The 17,147-nt window shown below is 42.0% G+C and overlaps 1 long non-coding RNA gene across 1 annotated transcript; it reads right to left on the minus strand.

Moving 5' to 3' along the window:
- Positions 1-1,516: 1,516 nt before the first annotated feature.
- LOC129150157 (uncharacterized) lies at positions 1,517-15,820 on the minus strand. Its single transcript, XR_008556882.1, has 3 exons — positions 15,743-15,820; positions 12,379-12,435; positions 1,517-1,572 (listed from the first exon to the last, which is right to left on the minus strand). It is a non-coding gene; the product is annotated as an uncharacterized LOC129150157 (long non-coding RNA).
- Positions 15,821-17,147: the final 1,327 nt, after the last annotated feature.

A 17,147-nucleotide genomic window follows, 5' to 3' on the forward strand; every position in this document is an offset into this window, starting at 1 on the left:
GGCGAGGCTACTCTAACACTGAAAAAACAGGATAATGCAGCAATGGCATGCATGGACTCTGGCTTGCACATTTTGTGATCAGCCCTGATTCTGACACTTATAACTGTGTGACAAAGCCAATTACTTAACCTCTCTCTGCTTCAGTTTTTCCACCCATCAGATGGGGGAAATGGTACTACTGCCTCAGAAGGATCATGTTATGTACTACTTTTTATAATCAGGGCAAAAAAAGTAGCTGCCCATACAACAGCAAGATGCCTTTCACCTGTATGGAAAGTATGGTCACTGGTGCATGTAGCGTCCTGGGTTGCAAGAGGGATGTCCGACTGCCAGTTTAGGCCCGATCCCCGCAGACACCCCCTGCCCTGTGCATGAATTTCATGCACCAGACCTCTAGTGTGTGTTATAAACATTAAGATTCCTTAAAAGATGAATGAATGTACCATCTCTCACACACAATGGTTTATACTGTTCCTGGCCGACAGATTCTGTATTCCGTTCTGCTCAAACAATGGTCATACCTCTACTTTTCATATCTCCACACTTTCCTCCTTTTCCAAACATCTTTTATAAAACCATTATTCTGGAGTAAAAGACCCTAAAATTTAAGTGCTACATAGCTCTGAATTATTAAAATCAGAATGAATTTACAGAATTTTTCATAAGTGCAATGATGGGAATTTAGGAAAGTAAGTCCTAAAACAAAGTTATCAGACGACTGTGGAGAGAAACGACAGAATCAAGTTTCAAGGAACGTGACTCTAAAGGGGCAGCACGTGGGAGTTGGGATGGTTACAAACTGTTTTTCATGTGTCTGTGGTGGTGGTTACATGAATCTATACTCTGTTAAAATTCACAGGACTATACACCAAAGGAGTCAGTAAAACAATTTTTTCAGCAGCACAGATGTCCACATTTCACTTAATTATTTCTGTCTTTGTTCATTTCCTCTGTCCTAGAAACCACATACACCCTGGGCCTCTCCATTGGCCACTAGAGTGATATTTATACATTTAGAAGATGAGAGAGAATAACTAATAACCATCTTTAACTGCTAAAGAAGCATCAATATCTTTAAGCAATTGAAAGAAAGTTCATGTACATTTAGCATGTGATATGACATTCCACTCTTGGTCTTCCCTAGCTGGAGGAGAAGTGTGCACCCAAATAAATATTTGCCAGCAGACACAGGCCGGCATCGCCCTGTTGCAGAACGCGCTCTTGTCAGCTCTCCCTAACGTACAATCAGACCTACATTTCATATACTTGTAACAATAGCAAATTGCCTCGGGAATATGATGTGAAAACTGTAAGTCAGAAATCACTTTTGCTTTATTTATTATGCTGTCATTTACTGTCATGTGGTAAAGGCCAAAGGATCTAATTCCCTTCACTGCTGGGATTAGAGCTGCTTGTCTTCTTTTATGCAGATTTCATATTTGAAAGATGCTTAACTGGGCCCACATTGTTACCTGCTCGCTGACCGGGTCTTTCTTCTGCTGAGTTCTCACATAGAGAAAAGGGAATTCAATCCAAGTCACCTTGCCGCTGTTTCGTCCTCTCTTTTGTTGTCTGCCAGAGATAAAAGTAAAATATAGTGCTTTTGATATGGGGATATGTTTACATCTGTGTCCTTCATTATCTGCATTTCTAAATTTAACTTGTGTTATTCCGATATTGACAGCAGTGCTGTGACAGGCCATACTGAGGCAAAAGAAAAAATCAATACTACTGATTGTGTATTTAAATTTTTGATATTTTGTTAAACATGGTATTTTTCTTTCATTTCAGTCTTTTACAACATTGCCTCGGAATGTTATTTCCCTCAATTCCTGAAGTTTGGGGCCGCCTCTTAAATTTTGCAGCAGAGGAGATGGTCTCACTCACCTCATCCTGGCCCCAGATGAGCGCACAAGAAAACTAAATGGAAAGTCATGAAAGTTCCTTAAGAAAAATTTCAAAACACTAAGAAATGTAACATTGACCCTACCATTCAGAATTATGTGGGGTTTTTTAAAAATATATTTTATTGTTTTTTTACAGAGAGGAAGGGAGAGGGATAGAGAGTCAGAAACATCAATGAGAGAGAAACAACAATCAGCTGCCTCTTGCACAACTCCTACTGGGGATGTGCCCGCAACCAAGGTACATGCCCTTGACCGGAATCGAACGTGGGACCCTTCAGTCCGCAGGCAGATGCTCTATACTGAGCCAAACCGGTTAGGGCCAGAATTATGTTTTACAACTGCATTCGTTTCCTAGGGCTGCCATTACAAAGTACCGCAAACAGGGGCGCTTAAAACAACAGAAATGTACTGTCCCACAGTTCTGGAGGCTGAAGTCTGAGACCCAGGTGTCAGCAATACCCTGTTTCTCTAAGGATTTATAGGGAGGGTCCTTCCTGGTCTCCTCCTGGCATTCCTTGACTTGCCGCTGCACCACTCCACTCTCTGTCTCCATGGTCACCTCATCTTCTTACAAGGACACCAGATGTATTAGATAAGGTTCTACCCCACTCCTCTATGACTCCTTCTTAACTGATTACATCGCCAATTACCTTATTTCCAAATAAGCTCACACTCTGAGGTTCTGGAGTTAGGACTTCAAGGGATGTTTTTGGAGGACACAATTCAGACCATAACATTCACCAAAACCGTCGATAGCTCTTATTTTAATTTTTGGCCTGTCAGCACAGCAAGTTGCTTATGTGGATTTGTGTGGGATGTGGCAGTGTGTTGGTGGCAAACGAGGGTCTCCCTGGCCACTCGATGGCCCCACTCTGCTGTCTCAATTACCAAATAACTTCCCATCACACCCACTTGTACTCCGTTCCTCTTCTGCTCTGTTCCTACCATTACTTACTGCCTGTTACCACCATCCTCTTTCACTCTGTTCTTGCCCACAGTACAGTTGTCTAATCTCCCATCTCTTTGCAGGTCCACTCCATATCCAAATGCCCAGGGGTGAGGGCCTGTGGTCTAAACAGTGTCTCATTAATTGACCAGCTCCTCCCTGTTCTCTTGCAATTGATCTGAGTCTCCTACTCAACTCATCTGCCTAATCTTTGCTAAAGGGGACTGTGGGAGACCTCAAGAAGTGACTCTCAGGCATCATAGCCACTTTCTAATTTTTTTCCCCCTCATTGCATGAGGAATGTCTCTAAACCTCCTAAGGTGAGCTACCATCACACTCAAGGTATCATGGGGGTTGCGGGGGAACAAGATGAGAGAGAGGGCTAAGACTCAGAAATGCAGCGTTTGTCATACAACCCCACACACTGGATTTTTATTCTTCTTGGGCAGCCACCACCTTAGAGCAGTAAACCATTTGTTTAATCACTTTGCTTTTCCCTGACTGCTAGTAATGAAATGCTGCACTCTCTAAAATAATTTCCTGACTATTTGCTAAGATTCATCTCTGACATTTCATTAAATATGATCATTTAACTGTACAAGTACAAATGCATTTTTAATTTAGCTTACTGCCGATATTACAGATGTGGGGAAATGAATTCGTATTGCTCTGGGACAAATATATTATTCACATATGCATGCGACAAAAGAACAAATTATTAAAAATTACTGAAACTTCCATGAAGATTTATATTTAACTTTTGCATTTTCAATCTCCATGTCATTGTGAAAATGTATAGCATGTCACTTTGTCAGCCATGATTCTATGAAGAATGTGTGAGCAATTCCTGAAGGATCTTGATCAATAGTCTTCGTCTTTGTCATTGACACACTGTGGTACTTAAAGAGATGGAGACTGAGTTTCAAGTATGCAGTTATGAGGTTAGCAGTCTTAGTACTAAAGCAGTAGGTTATTTGCCTTCCTCTTTAAAAGAAAACAGCAATAGGAAGTGTGTTTGCTATCCTTTGTACTATAAATCCAACCATAACACATGCTAAAGTTTTCTTCATAGGAAAGTAACCAAAATGTCAATTGACATTCTTGAATGTATTCTTGGTGTCTATTGTAATTGGATTCAAAACTGACCATTGAGGAAACAGGCTTGGTTTTAGGCATTGAGCCAGGAAACCTAGAACTTACAAGTCATGAACAAACAATTATTGTCTCATAGGGTGTCAAGTGTTCCATAGAAAGTACTTTATAGTTGTGGAAAGAAATAAGCTTATTTTAAAAATCGTTATAATATAGTTTAGACAAGGACAACAGCAAAATAACAGAGGTTTGAAGCAATTGTGTAGAAGAAAACTCATTCCAAAAGTGGAAGTTAGAAGCTTGTCATTTCCAGATATCAAAAAGCTAAAAGAGCTCAAATATCCTTCACACTTAATACACCAATAAAATTAAAATAGTAGTTTCCAGTCATCTATTAATTAGTTCCCATGTCAGTTACTAGTTATGAGATTTGAGGTTTGGAAGGGATCTTTGAGATCATAGGAATTACACCTAACTTGATTATTTTACAAATAAGAAAAACGAGGTTCAAGTAATTTGTATGAACACACAATAAGTTGGTAGACAAACTCAAACTAAAAGCCAGGCCCCAATTCCTGGTCAGCACGTGATCCTAAAGCCACATAGTCAGAGAATGTAAGCCTCACTTTGCATATGAGAGGATATTGAACTTCACAACAAAAGCACAAGTATGCAGCTGAGCAACTAGCATCAACTGAGTGGCCTGTGGCTCACCTGTTCACCCTGGGCAGGGATAAGGAGGATTATATGATAACAGGGCATTAGAGGAATTTGTCTCATCAGCCTTGTGAAGAACAACTAATCTCACAGATCTTACTGCTAGTTTAGTACTTTGTTAGTTGATGCCTGTGATGGATGATTTTATGTGTCATTTCTACTGGGCCTCGAGATGCCCAGATATTTGGTCAAATATTATTCTGGGTGTGTCTATGTGGTTGTTTCTGAATGAAATTAACATTTAAATCAGTAGACTGAGTAAAGCAAATTGCTCTCCCTAATGTGGGTGGGCCTCATCCAATCAGTTGAAGGCATGAATAGTCCAAGATAGCCTACCCTCCACTGATTTTCGGGGAATTTCTCCTGCCTGGCTGCCTTCAAACTAGGACATTGGCTTTTTCCTGCCCTCAGACTCAAACTGAAACAACAGCTCTTCCTTCAGTCTCAGCCCTGGAACTAAACTAAACTATAGGGTTCTCTCTCTCTCTCTCTCTCTCTCTCTCTCTCTCTCTCAATATATATTGGTTCTGTTTCTCTGTAGGACATAATACAATGTCCCTGGCATATTTAAATTTAACATCAATTATAATTGCTTTGTTAAATTGTTAACTCTCTGTGCATAAGGCAAACATTGTAGAAACCCAGAGCTCAAACGAGTTTGCAGAAATACAAAAACCTGCATGCTAGAGCTATTGGATTATATTTCTAACGTTAGTGCACATAAAAATCTTGTGTTACAATAAAAAGGCTGTCATTCTCCAGGCCTCAGTTAAGTGTGAAACTGACCAACCCAATCGTCATCTTTCCCCAACAGAGGAGGTTTGAAAACATCACACTGAGTGATCACACCACTTGCAAGGTCACTGGCACTGCTTCCTCACTCACATTTGATTTGGGTTTTTCTCTCTTCTAATGAACAACATGTCTTTCTCCCTTGCCAAGCTGTGAAAGGGGATGTTTCCAGGCACAGTGGGTTAAAATAGAATTGGAGAGACACAATTGCCCCAAAGTTTTCTTCCTTTGGAGTGGTAGCATAGGATCACCTTGCTACGGTGAAGCAATTAGGCCAGCCAGTAAGAGCTTTAATTCATGCGCTCCAGGCTGTACAATGCCACCATCTACAAATGTTATTGTTCTGCTTCTGTCACAAGTGATAGCATTGAATGAAGCTGTGTGCCTGTGAGGGCTTTAACGGTTCATCAGCAATGAGGGGGAACGAGGGGTGTGCAAGCATCCCAAAGTGATAAGGTTGAAGTGAGATCACCATTCACAAAGATTTTTTTAAAAAAAAAAACACAGGAGCAAATATGTCCTTTTTCAAAAGCTGAACCACAATCTTCTAATTCAAACAGATTTTTTGATGCAATGTGTCAAAACATTACGAGAATAAGTCTGTCTCTTCCAGGCTGAGAAAACAGCTGGAGCCGGGACAGACGTGAACAGCTCTCCTACCAGAAGTGTTTGTTTTCAGATGTTTCCCTATGCAGGTCTGCCAGTGGGTCCAGCATTTGAAACAGAGGATGATGTTTTGCATCACACCTTTACTTTAAGAAGACTGGTGGCAGCCTCTTTTGCCTTTTGTGAGAACAACAGTTTTGGTTACTGTTAGTGTGCAGAAGGAAGCTGAACCCTCCTCTGGTGCAAGCAAATATTTTCCTTTGGGTGGTAAAGAAGGAGCAGCTGCATTCTGACCACGGTATGAATAATAGAGATGATACACTCACTAGAAATGAGACATAGGGTTAGCATCCTCGAACAATCATCTAGGGAGGCATACTGCATTTCCCTTCTCTCCTCTTCGGACTTTTGAGTGCCAAGCAGCCCTTTATATGGGATGTCCAGCTTGACCCCTTCACCAACCCAGCTCAGCAACACACAAGCCTTGTGTAAAAGGAAGGACTGCAGTTTCTCAATCTTCACGCACAATGGTCCAGAACTGTCACATCTACTTAGTTCCATCCCATTCCATATCCTGACTGTTACAAATCTCCACTCATTCGTCAATCACCCTTCTGGTGCTTGTCCCTCTGTCCCAAGGTTGCTGTTCAAAATGGCCACCAACCATCCCCACCCAAGCCCTTCGAATTCTGATCTCCTCTTCCTCCATCCATGAACTAAGACTGATAGAAACCTCACTGTTTACAATCAACTCCCCCACCTGAGTACTATGCTTGCAGGTAGCTCCTGTTAGAAATGAGTCACCCTTTGAACTGTGGACATGAGTGGTTGCACAGTGGAAGGCAGTGGACTATTGGAGGGAGGTAAATGAGCTTCTCATCCAAGCATAAATCTACACAGGTTGCCAAACACATTTAAGCTAGCCATGCAACTCAGAAAATGTACAGCACCAGCAAAGTTCATCTCCACAGGCCCTACCTCCCTCTTCTGTGCTCCTATTCATCCTCCAAAGCTCTCCCCATTCCTCTTGCAGGCACCAACACTCTCATTGCCTTTCTGCTGATCCTTCAACTTTATATGAGCTTCCACTTTCATTAAAGAATGTACTATCAGTTCTTCACACCCCAGTTGTGTTATCTCTAATGAGCAAACAAGTATTCAGTGCCCAGTAAGGGCATGGTTCTACCTAATGAGAGCAGCAGCAGGGTGGAGAACAGAGAGCACCTTGCTCAGAGTCCAGAAACCTGAGCACAGGATCAGCCACATTAACCACCCTGTGACTTCCCCTTCAAGGACTTCAGCTTCCTTACCTCTAAAACAATAGCCCTGGACTAGGTGATGTTGAAGAGCTCTGTCATTTTATGGACCTGTGGACTTAAGGTTGCACAGTATTTTATACTTTCAACATATTGTCATGCATTTATTCAACATACATTCTATCTTAGCTTCAAAACAGCCCATATGGTGCATTGGGATGATGTTACTATCTCCCGTATTAGAGGTGGGGACTCTAAGGTTCAGTGATATTAAATTACTCCCACCAGGTCATATCGCTCTGAGGAGACTTAATATGTGGCCAGATAGAATTCATGCAAAAAAAGAAAAAGGATAATAAAAGGTAACATCTGTTTTGTAAAGCAGTAAATATGGGACTTCAGAAGGACCACCCCACACTTCCAACCCCCAAATATCACTTGGGACAACTCTATTTGGGAAAAAAAAAATACCTCCAAGTGAAGGGGAACTTGGGTTGGACCAGAATGTGAAAGCAGGTTTAGTAAATTATGGTGATTGAAAAAGGCATTTATGGCAAGGGAAACAGCATGATCAAAGGTCTAGCCAGTAATATCATTGTCCTACACTTGGCAGAGGATCTTGCTTTCAAATCTACTAGGAAACACTGATTTCAGAAAGTAAGAAGTAACTACTGAATGCTATTTCTGAGCCATAACTAGGAGAAGTGTCCACTGCATTGTAGAATGAAGTGGAACTTATGATTAATAGAAATAAGGAGGAGAAAAAATTTTCACTGATTCAGATCAAGTCAAATACCTTATCATGTATCCAGGTTTACTCTAATCACCAAAAATGTCTATCTCAATCTTATCTTTACTGTTATCCACGATCAGACAAAGAAAATAATCCTACTTTTATTAAAATTACAAAACTAATTTCAATAAAGGTATTAATACACCTGAAATACTCTATCAAGCAAGACATCTATTTTCCTTTTCTTAAGTAATCCTATATCATAAAAGTGTAATATGCTAAGTGTTTGGTCGTTGGGTTGGCCATTCAACCAATCAAAGTGTAATATGCTAAGGCCAATCAACTGCTCACTATGATGTGCACTGACCACTAGGGGGAAGACTCTCCAACTGGTAGGTTAGCTTGCTGCTGGGGTCCGGCTGATTGGGACTGAGCCAGACAGGCCTGACTCGCCCTGGAGCCCTCCTGTGGTCCCTTCCCGGCTGGCCAGCCTCCCGTGTCCCTCCCCGGCCCTGATCGTACACCTGTGGGGTCCCTCAGCCTGGCCTGTGCCCTCTTTCAATCTGGGACCCCTCGGGGGATGTCGGAGAGACAGTTTCAGCCCAACAGTGGAATGACCAGTCACTATGTCACACACTGACAATCAGAGGACAGACGGTCAATGCAGGAGCTGTCCCCTGGTGGTCAGTGCCCACCCACAGGGGGAGTGCCACTCAGCCAGAAGCCGGGCTCTAATTTGTCAGAGAGAGAGAGTTAGGGCAGAGGTGGGACATTATTTTAAGAACTAGAGGCTCAGTGCACAAAATTCACCCCCGCACCAAGTGCATGAATTTTGTGCACTGGGCCTCTAGTTCTTAAAATAATGTCCCACCTCTGCCCTAACTCTCTCTCTGGCAAATTAGAAGAGGTTGTAAAAACATTCTCCTAACCTTGCTCTAGATAAAGTACACAGCATTTGTAGTTTTCTTTTTATGTTTCATACTTAAAAAAAAACAAAAAAAAAAAACCCTGCTATATGTAAGGGCAATATTTCAATTATTTTTGTTGTCTAAGCTCTTGTTTCTATTTTACTCAAAATTTAACATTCTATTTATTGTTAGTGTATGTTGAATCTTACTTGCCTTAAATTGCATGACTTAGAGAGGCAGGACTATGTATATTTAATTCCATTTTAAGGAATTCTAATGCTACTTCTCATGCACACAAATATCTGATAGTAGTGAAAACAAGGATAATGGAGGTGAGGATGATGATTGATTAAGATGATGATGATGATAATGATGTGGATGATGACAATGATGGCAAGAATCATAGTAATTAATGATTAATTCTTCTCCTTCAATAACTTCTGCATCAAATGTAATAAGCCATTTTCTTATGGCTTTCAAATTTCTTTCCTCCTCAGTGATACCAGCTTTCACTAAAAGGCTTTCAACTGCTCTTCAAGATGATTTGGTGGGAAGAAAGAAAATGAGAGGAACTCTTGCTTTATCACAAGGAACTCAGCAATAACGCATGTCAAGTGGGATAAAGGGGAAACAGGAAAAACAGGAAATCATAATAAGCCTCAGATGACCTTCTCTGAGTAGGAAAATTATTAAAATAGAACAGAAAATAAATGCAAGAAAGTTAAGTTTTGCCAACAAATGTTTGAAATGTGAGCATGTCTAAGGAGATGCTGGAGGCAAAAATGCCATCTGATAAGAGTGATTGGTCTGAGAAGGCAGGGCTAGGCCACCTCTATCCTTCAGGTGGACCAGAGCTGATTAGCTATGACAGGTAACTGAATAATTGCTCTAATCACGTCAGTGAGCCCTCTACCTTGTCCCAGCAAAAGAGTGATGCCTTAGCCAGCTTTAGAGACCAGACACCCCTAAATCTGACATCTCTAACCAACATGCATGTATTATAATGGAAGCATTATTTCTACTATTGTTCATCAGAAAAAGAAATGAGGGAGCATTCGATAGAGACCTCAAAGTTGGCATAGATAAGGACCTCATTAAATGGCTCAGGAGTTTGCCTTTATAGGATAAATTGATGTGATGACCAGTGAGTGGAGACTGAGAAATAGCAAGAAGGGCAAAAATATGTCACCCAGAATACGGTTGTGGGTTCAGCTCTTCCAAGGAGTAGGGGTAATTAGAGCAGTGTGTCATCAAAACTTTTCATGTGAACTATGGAACACACTCTCTCTAAATCAGAAACTGTTAAGTCTGCTTAAAGCTATGAGCGACTGGGACTTCTTTCCAGCCTACACCTACTCATTGGAGATGCCAACTTACTTTAGAGGTGCTTTATTTTAGTCTTATCTCTTGTGCATGTGTTTGTTATGCTACAAAATAAAACATAAATGATAAAACTTTTTAACCCTTGAGGAAATAGATTTTCTATGTCTTTCCCTAATACTCAATTTTTGCCTCACTACTCAGAATTTTTAAGGAAGCCACAATAGCTTATTCTGAGTCTGAGCAACCAGTTACCCTAACTCTTCACCCACTGGCAAGGAATTTTCATGGCAGAGAAGCACTGCATAAAAATCTCCGTAACGTGCTAGGGACTATAGGAGCTCATGGAGCCGAATCTAAGTAATCCTTTTAGTGTAATATCACCGTCCATTCACCAATGTGCAGACTTTTCTTTACTACAGAACTTAGCATATCTTATTAGAGATCATTATTGTTTGTGTCTGTTTCCCCATATGATCCTGAGCTACTAGAGGGACAGAAACCAGTGTGCTCACCTTTTAATCTTTAGTGCCTATCCCAGTACTAGGCAATTAGTAGGTGCTGAATATGTGTTGCACAATCAATTTTTCTTTAAGCCTGAATAATTATTAGGTTAGCACCATGGTTGGCAAACTGCAGCTCGCGAGCCACATGCGGCTCTTTGGCCCCTTGAGTGTGGCTCTTCCACAAAATACCACGGCCTGGGCGAGTCTATTTTGAAGAAGTGGTGTTAGAAGAAGTTTAAGTTTTAAAAACTTTGGCTCTCAAAAGAAATTTCAATCGTTGTACTGTTGATATTTGGCTCTGTTGACTAATGAGTTTGCCGACCACTGGGTTAGCACAATGCCAGAAAACATTTTTAACTAAAATTGTGTTTCTGAACTAATTTTCATGTTATATTGATACCATTCTTTTTCTCTTTTTCTTCTCTTTTTGTTCTTTCTTTCTCCCTTCTTTTTCCATCTTTCATTCATTCTATATCATTCACTATGAGGCTTATGTAATATTTTCCTTAAGGAAAGAGTATATCAGAGAAGAAAGTGAAAAGAAATAGATATTTATTGAGTGACTACCATGTGTTTTATGGGATGCTAATTTTTTAAACATTATCTCATTATACCCTCACAAACATATGGAGAGGCAGCTAATATCTCAATTAAGAAACGAGCTCAAAAAGGTAGCAAAGTTGCCCTTTGTCTATTGTAACTCCAAACTGCATGAACTTTTCCCTGTACCAAACTGCAAGGGGAAAAAATAGAAAAGTTTCTAACTAATGTCAGGTAAGTCACATTCTTAAAAATATTCAATGTTCCAGTGGATTTCCTAATTATTCAAGTAACAGAACCAGACAAATTTTCTGTACCTCTCTTCTAAGTGTTATCAGAGGGGGAAAGCCAGAAGAGGTCAATGGGGGAGGGGGAGAACATATGTAATACTTGTTCAAGTTAAAAACAATAAGGAAAACTACTCTTTTGTTTTATACAGCTCCATTATAGTGTATTGAATTTGACCCTAGTTTATCAATTGACAAATTATCACCCCAATACCTCTGACCAAATTATTGTGTATGAACATTACAGGTCCATCCCCTGCTACCGCAGGTCGCCTCCCTCTGCAGAGCGATCAGGGCCCTCTCCCCCCCCCCCCCCCCCCCGCTGGTACCCGCCTTGGCTGGCCTGGGGCCTGTGGGCTGGGGGCAGCTCCTGCATTGAGCGTCTGCCCCCTGGTGGTCAGTGCGCATCATAGCGACTGGTTGTTCCACTGGTTGTTCCACCAGTCATTCTGCCGTTCTATTGATTTGCATATTAGCCTTTTATTATATAGGATTATACAAAGGGTAACATGTACCTAGTGCCTGGTATTTCTCAGTACATGCGCTTTCATGTTATATGAAGAACTTGAGATGGGGGAGGGATAAGTGCTTTGTAAAGAGCACACAACAGCGTATGGACTTTAAGCCCAGTTATGTCCAACTACAAAACCTATGCATGTCTACTTTTCAAAAGTTTGTAACAGGAGTTTCTGTCTTTAAGGCATATAGTAAAAAATAATTTTTAAGCCCTTTAATAGAAGATTTTGATTTTAGGAATCAAAAGCTTACCTCTTGTATGTGATGCCTTGAAGAAGTGATTTAACCATTTTGAGCTCAGTGCTTCCTCTGTGGTGAGATGAGAGGAATAATGCTGACATCAAAGCAAGTGCTGGAGGTACAGCGATCATTAACTAAATCTGCCCTTTGACTCTCCCTGTCCCTCGGGGAGTAAAGAGGAAAAAGACGTTTCCTTGAAGAGGATGGAGGTGGACCGTGATCTGTGTAGGGCTTCTTCCATCCCTTCGCACTGCTGCGCAGGTTGTTGAAAATGGTTGGTGTTTCCACGGGAAGGGCCCTTCTCTCCGGCCCCTCTTCAGGTGAACGCTGATAGTAAGTATGCATATTAGCCTTGTATTATATAGGATTCTTCCCACCACGGGTCTTCCCTGAAGCCCACGGAGCAAGCGAAGAACTTGGCTACCTGTCCCTGGGACCAGAACGACAAAAGAAGCCCTGGTACCTGGGCCTCTAGGTCTTCCCAAGCAGGAAAGCTGCTCCTGGCGCAGCCCCTGTTCCGTGAGCAGCAGAAGGCGGGCTGGGGAAACAGCCTCCGCCTGCGGCACAGGCGCGCGCGGCAAAGGCAGCTCTGATGTCTCCGGTGATGAAACCCCGGTTCACACTGAAGTGATTCTATTTGGTCGTTGTTCACTGCTGAGAACATAGTTTCCCAAAACCTCGCATTGAGGTAGGCTGCCCTAACCATAACAATGAGGAAACTTCCTCACAAGGAGAACTGACCTTCCTGGAAAGTGAAGTAAATGATTGTAACTGTGATGATGTGTTTTCCTACTTGGCCTCTGGGTTGGGAGGAGGGTGGTGCTGGAGACCAAGTTTTTATTTCATGACTAGTAGCCCGTTTGCACGAAGATTCATGCAATAGACCTTCATTCACCTGGCTGCCTGCACCAGTTTTCTGCCGGCACCGGGGACCCAGGCCTTGGCTGTGGCCACCGCCTTCTGCCTTCTTTCAGGGTCGGGGCTTGGCCCCGGGCGGTGGCCTTGGGCTTGGCCGCACCCAACATCCCTGCTAAGGATCGAAGGAGCCAACCCCCAGTGGTTTCCTGCGATCCGTGCAGGCTCCCCGCTGGTGCCCAAGGCCGGGAAAGCCTCAGGCAGCTTTCCTGGCCTTGGGCTCCGCCACACCCCAACATCCCTGCAACGGTTTCCTGGTGGGCGTGGTTGGTGGGCGTGGCTTGTGCATAGCTAAGGTGCGGTCAATTTGCATATTTGTCTATTATAAGGTAAGATTGTGACCTAAAATCCATTGTAAAAATGTCACTATTACCACAAAGCACTGATCCCACGTAAAATACAAAGCATTTTTTGCATTTTACAAAAGTTTGTATTTTACAAAGTAAGGGTTGTATTTTAGGCTTTTATCAGTCATGTACCACTTAGCACAAGTTATTTCCTAAAAACAAGTTGGAAAGCATGAATGTGGGGGGAGGAGGGGTGCAGGCAGAAAGATGGAGTAGGGGCGAAGAGGCACCTGGTCCTTAGAAGGTGATGCAACTGCAGAACCATCTCAAACTGGCTGTATCCTGTTTCTTATAAGATATGGGGTTGTTTCTCAGAGACAACAGAGCAAAACCGCAAGTCATACAGCCAAAGCAATCGCAGAGAAGAAAATGATGCAAATGACACCTAGAACCCAAGTTTCTCCATCCCCACTTCCCCATAGAACCCAAGGACCAGGAGAAGACCCGAACCTGAACACTGGACCCTTCCAGAAGCAAAGCGTCCATTGTCCAGGAAGACCCGGTGCTGTAGTCCCTTCAATCTCTCCCCGGAACCCTGGATCAAAGAGGCAGGTTTGAGCCTTGCCTCCTGTCTCCTTGCCCTCAACCTCGCAATAAACCTTTTTCTTATCTCAAAAAAACCAGTGCCATAGTATTGGCTTCTATGTGCCTCAAACAGCGAGCCCTGACTCCATACAATGCTATCTAGAACACCAACAGAAAAGAAATTTGGTGTCTGACTTCCCAAAGGCCAATTCTCTTGTTTGACATTTTTGCCAAGGCCCAATCCAAATGTTGAAGGAGCTAAATCATTCTCAAGTAACTAGCAAGAAGCATCGAAAATCCACCTAATAGTGTCCATTTGTTTCTTCCAAGCATGGCTTGAACAAATCAAGAAAGTTGTCACAGCCTTTCTGACACACTATGCACTGCTTTTTATTAGTTGGGAAGAGAAAGCAGAAGGAACTGGGAGAGGTCCCCCTGGATGGTGGGAGAAAATTGGATGAGTACGCCATCAACTATTACCCTCTGAAGGAGGGTACCACCTTGGCCTTCTTCAATGCCACACCCCAAGGTCTGTGCCTGGTCCTCAGTGACCATTGTTAAATGACTGTCCATATGAATCAATATCATAAGACTATCATCAAACCCTTACAAAATATGCAGGACAGGTATCCTTTGGCCAATGAGGAAACTGAGGCTGGGAAAGTTAAGACATTTCCCCGAAGTCAAACAGGAGAAAAATACAGGTGCTCCTATTTCTTCCTGAAAATCAGCTTATCCAACCAGGTGCCACTCTTAATGAGCCGAATGTTTGTATTCTCCCCCAAATGCATGTGCCAAAGCTCTGACCCTCAATGTGATGGTATTTGGAGGTAGGGTCTTTGGAAAAAAATTTAATTTAAGTAAAGTCATAAGAGTAGGGCTCCCATGATGGAATTATTAACCAAAATTCTCTCCCTCTTCCTCTCTCTCTCTCTCTCCCTCCGTCCCTCCCTCCCTCTCCAAGTCACAGCCAATAGGGAGGCTTTTGTAAGCCAGGAAGAGGGTTGTCCTAACCAGTAAATAACCAGTCTTACAGGCATCTTCATCTGGACTTCAGCCTCCAGACGGAGAAATAAATGTCTGGGATTTAAGCCACCCAGTCTGCGGTATTTTGTTTTAACCGCCTGAGCAGACTAACACAGCCTCCAGGTTTACCCTCAGTTTATTTGAGTCACTTGTCACCACCTGATATGGCACCATATTTCAAAGCATCTAAAATACTGTCTATTGTGGCACACACACCAGTATTTTATGAATACCACAAAGAGGAGAATTAGCTCCAATTACACAAGAACACAACGCTTCCTTATCACATAGAAAATCATTTTATACTCATTAAGAGAGCTTTTTAAAGATCTAATTAGGCATAGATTTTCTCATGTATCCTCCTGCACATCCATTTTTTAAAAGTGAGATAAATTGGTTAAAATACTTCTAAAACTTTTTCACGGAGTCCAATTCTTTGGAATCATTTTTTGAGCTGGAGCCATCTTACGCTCGTTTTGCCACACAACGTCACCTTTGGTGCCTTAAGATCATTGATCATGCAGCATTTCTTAAAATAAATCCATAAGAAACCTTAAACCCACCAGGCGTGGGCTCCTGCCCAGCTTTGCACCATGTGGTGTGGACCAATTTGGACTCAGCCTTCCAGGAGGCGACTACACTGCTCTGACTCACCGCTGCCCCACCCCGTGGCCATGCGTTCACAGAGGCTGAGAGAGTGATGTACTCTGCCTCTAGAATTCTCTTCCAAGTTCCTGACACCCATTGTGAAGTCTTTGATATCACGTTTCAGGAAGTGGCCCCTTCAGATCAGTGGCTGTAAGATGCATCTCAATATCAGAGATATTTTAAGAATTATCTGCATGTGGAATCAATAAAATGCAGATTTTAATGGATTTGCTATTTGCTCCACTAGAATGTGAAATCAGGGATTGTGTCTAATTGCTTACAGCTATCTCTCCAGCCCTAGAACAATGCTGGCATGTTCGGTGCTCAATAAACATTTATTGAAGACATGGTTGAATTAATTCATTCATGAATACCATTACATTAACAATTTAAGAGAGGTTTATTCTTTTTAGTTAAACTTGTTATTTTTGTAGAAAAGCAGTATTTATAACATGATCTTTTCAGAGAGAAATAAAGAAAAAATAAATAACCCTATGTTAAGAGTTATAGTTAATTGAGGGTTCTTCCCTTTATTTGTGTATACTTTCTACATTTTCTAACATGACATTATTATGTTATTAATTTTATAATGGAGTGTAATATCTACACATTATTTTAATTCATGTTGCTTTATTTTAATGTAGTAAAAGGTTAAAGCCATCCGTACTGCATAACAACAGCACAGTCTCAATTCAATTATTTTTGTATTAACTCCATTTTCAATACTTTAACTTTTAGAGCATCTTAGTATAGGGTTTTTTAAAAATGTGTATCTAAGCCTGAGGATAAATGGAAGGAGACCAAGTCACTTCTCCTCAGGAACCCAGGCTTGGGCCCTGGCTCCTGTGGGCTTGAGCAGATCCCTCTGTTCTCCCAGGTTCTGTGGGCTTCAGGGCGGCTCCCTGGACACGCAGAAGTTCTCTATGATCTCAAGGTTCTGAAGAAAGTTGCAGGCTATTGGCAAGCTTATAAAGCATGCTGCTCAAAGAGGCGTCAAGAAGCTAAGAAAATTGGGGAAAATATTTCAGTCAAATAATCAGCCTCCCAGACTAGTCAACTTCAATCTAGATGGAGAGGGGGAGGAGAGAATGCTAGGGGATGAAGTGTATCCCGCACACCCAATTCATATGTCGAAGCTCCAGAATATGACTGTATTTGGAGATAGGTCCTTTACCGAAGTGATTGCATTAAAATGAGGCTTTAGGGTGAGTCCTAATTCAATCTGACTGGTGTCCTCATAAGAAGAGGAGATCTGAGCACACACGAGAGACACCAGGAAGGCACGTTTGCAGAAGGGTGGCCTTGTGAGGACACAAGAAG

The sequence above is a fragment of the Eptesicus fuscus genome, chromosome 9 (assembly GCF_027574615.1).
Source record: "Eptesicus fuscus isolate TK198812 chromosome 9, DD_ASM_mEF_20220401, whole genome shotgun sequence".
Lineage (NCBI taxonomy): Eukaryota > Metazoa > Chordata > Mammalia > Chiroptera > Vespertilionidae > Eptesicus > Eptesicus fuscus.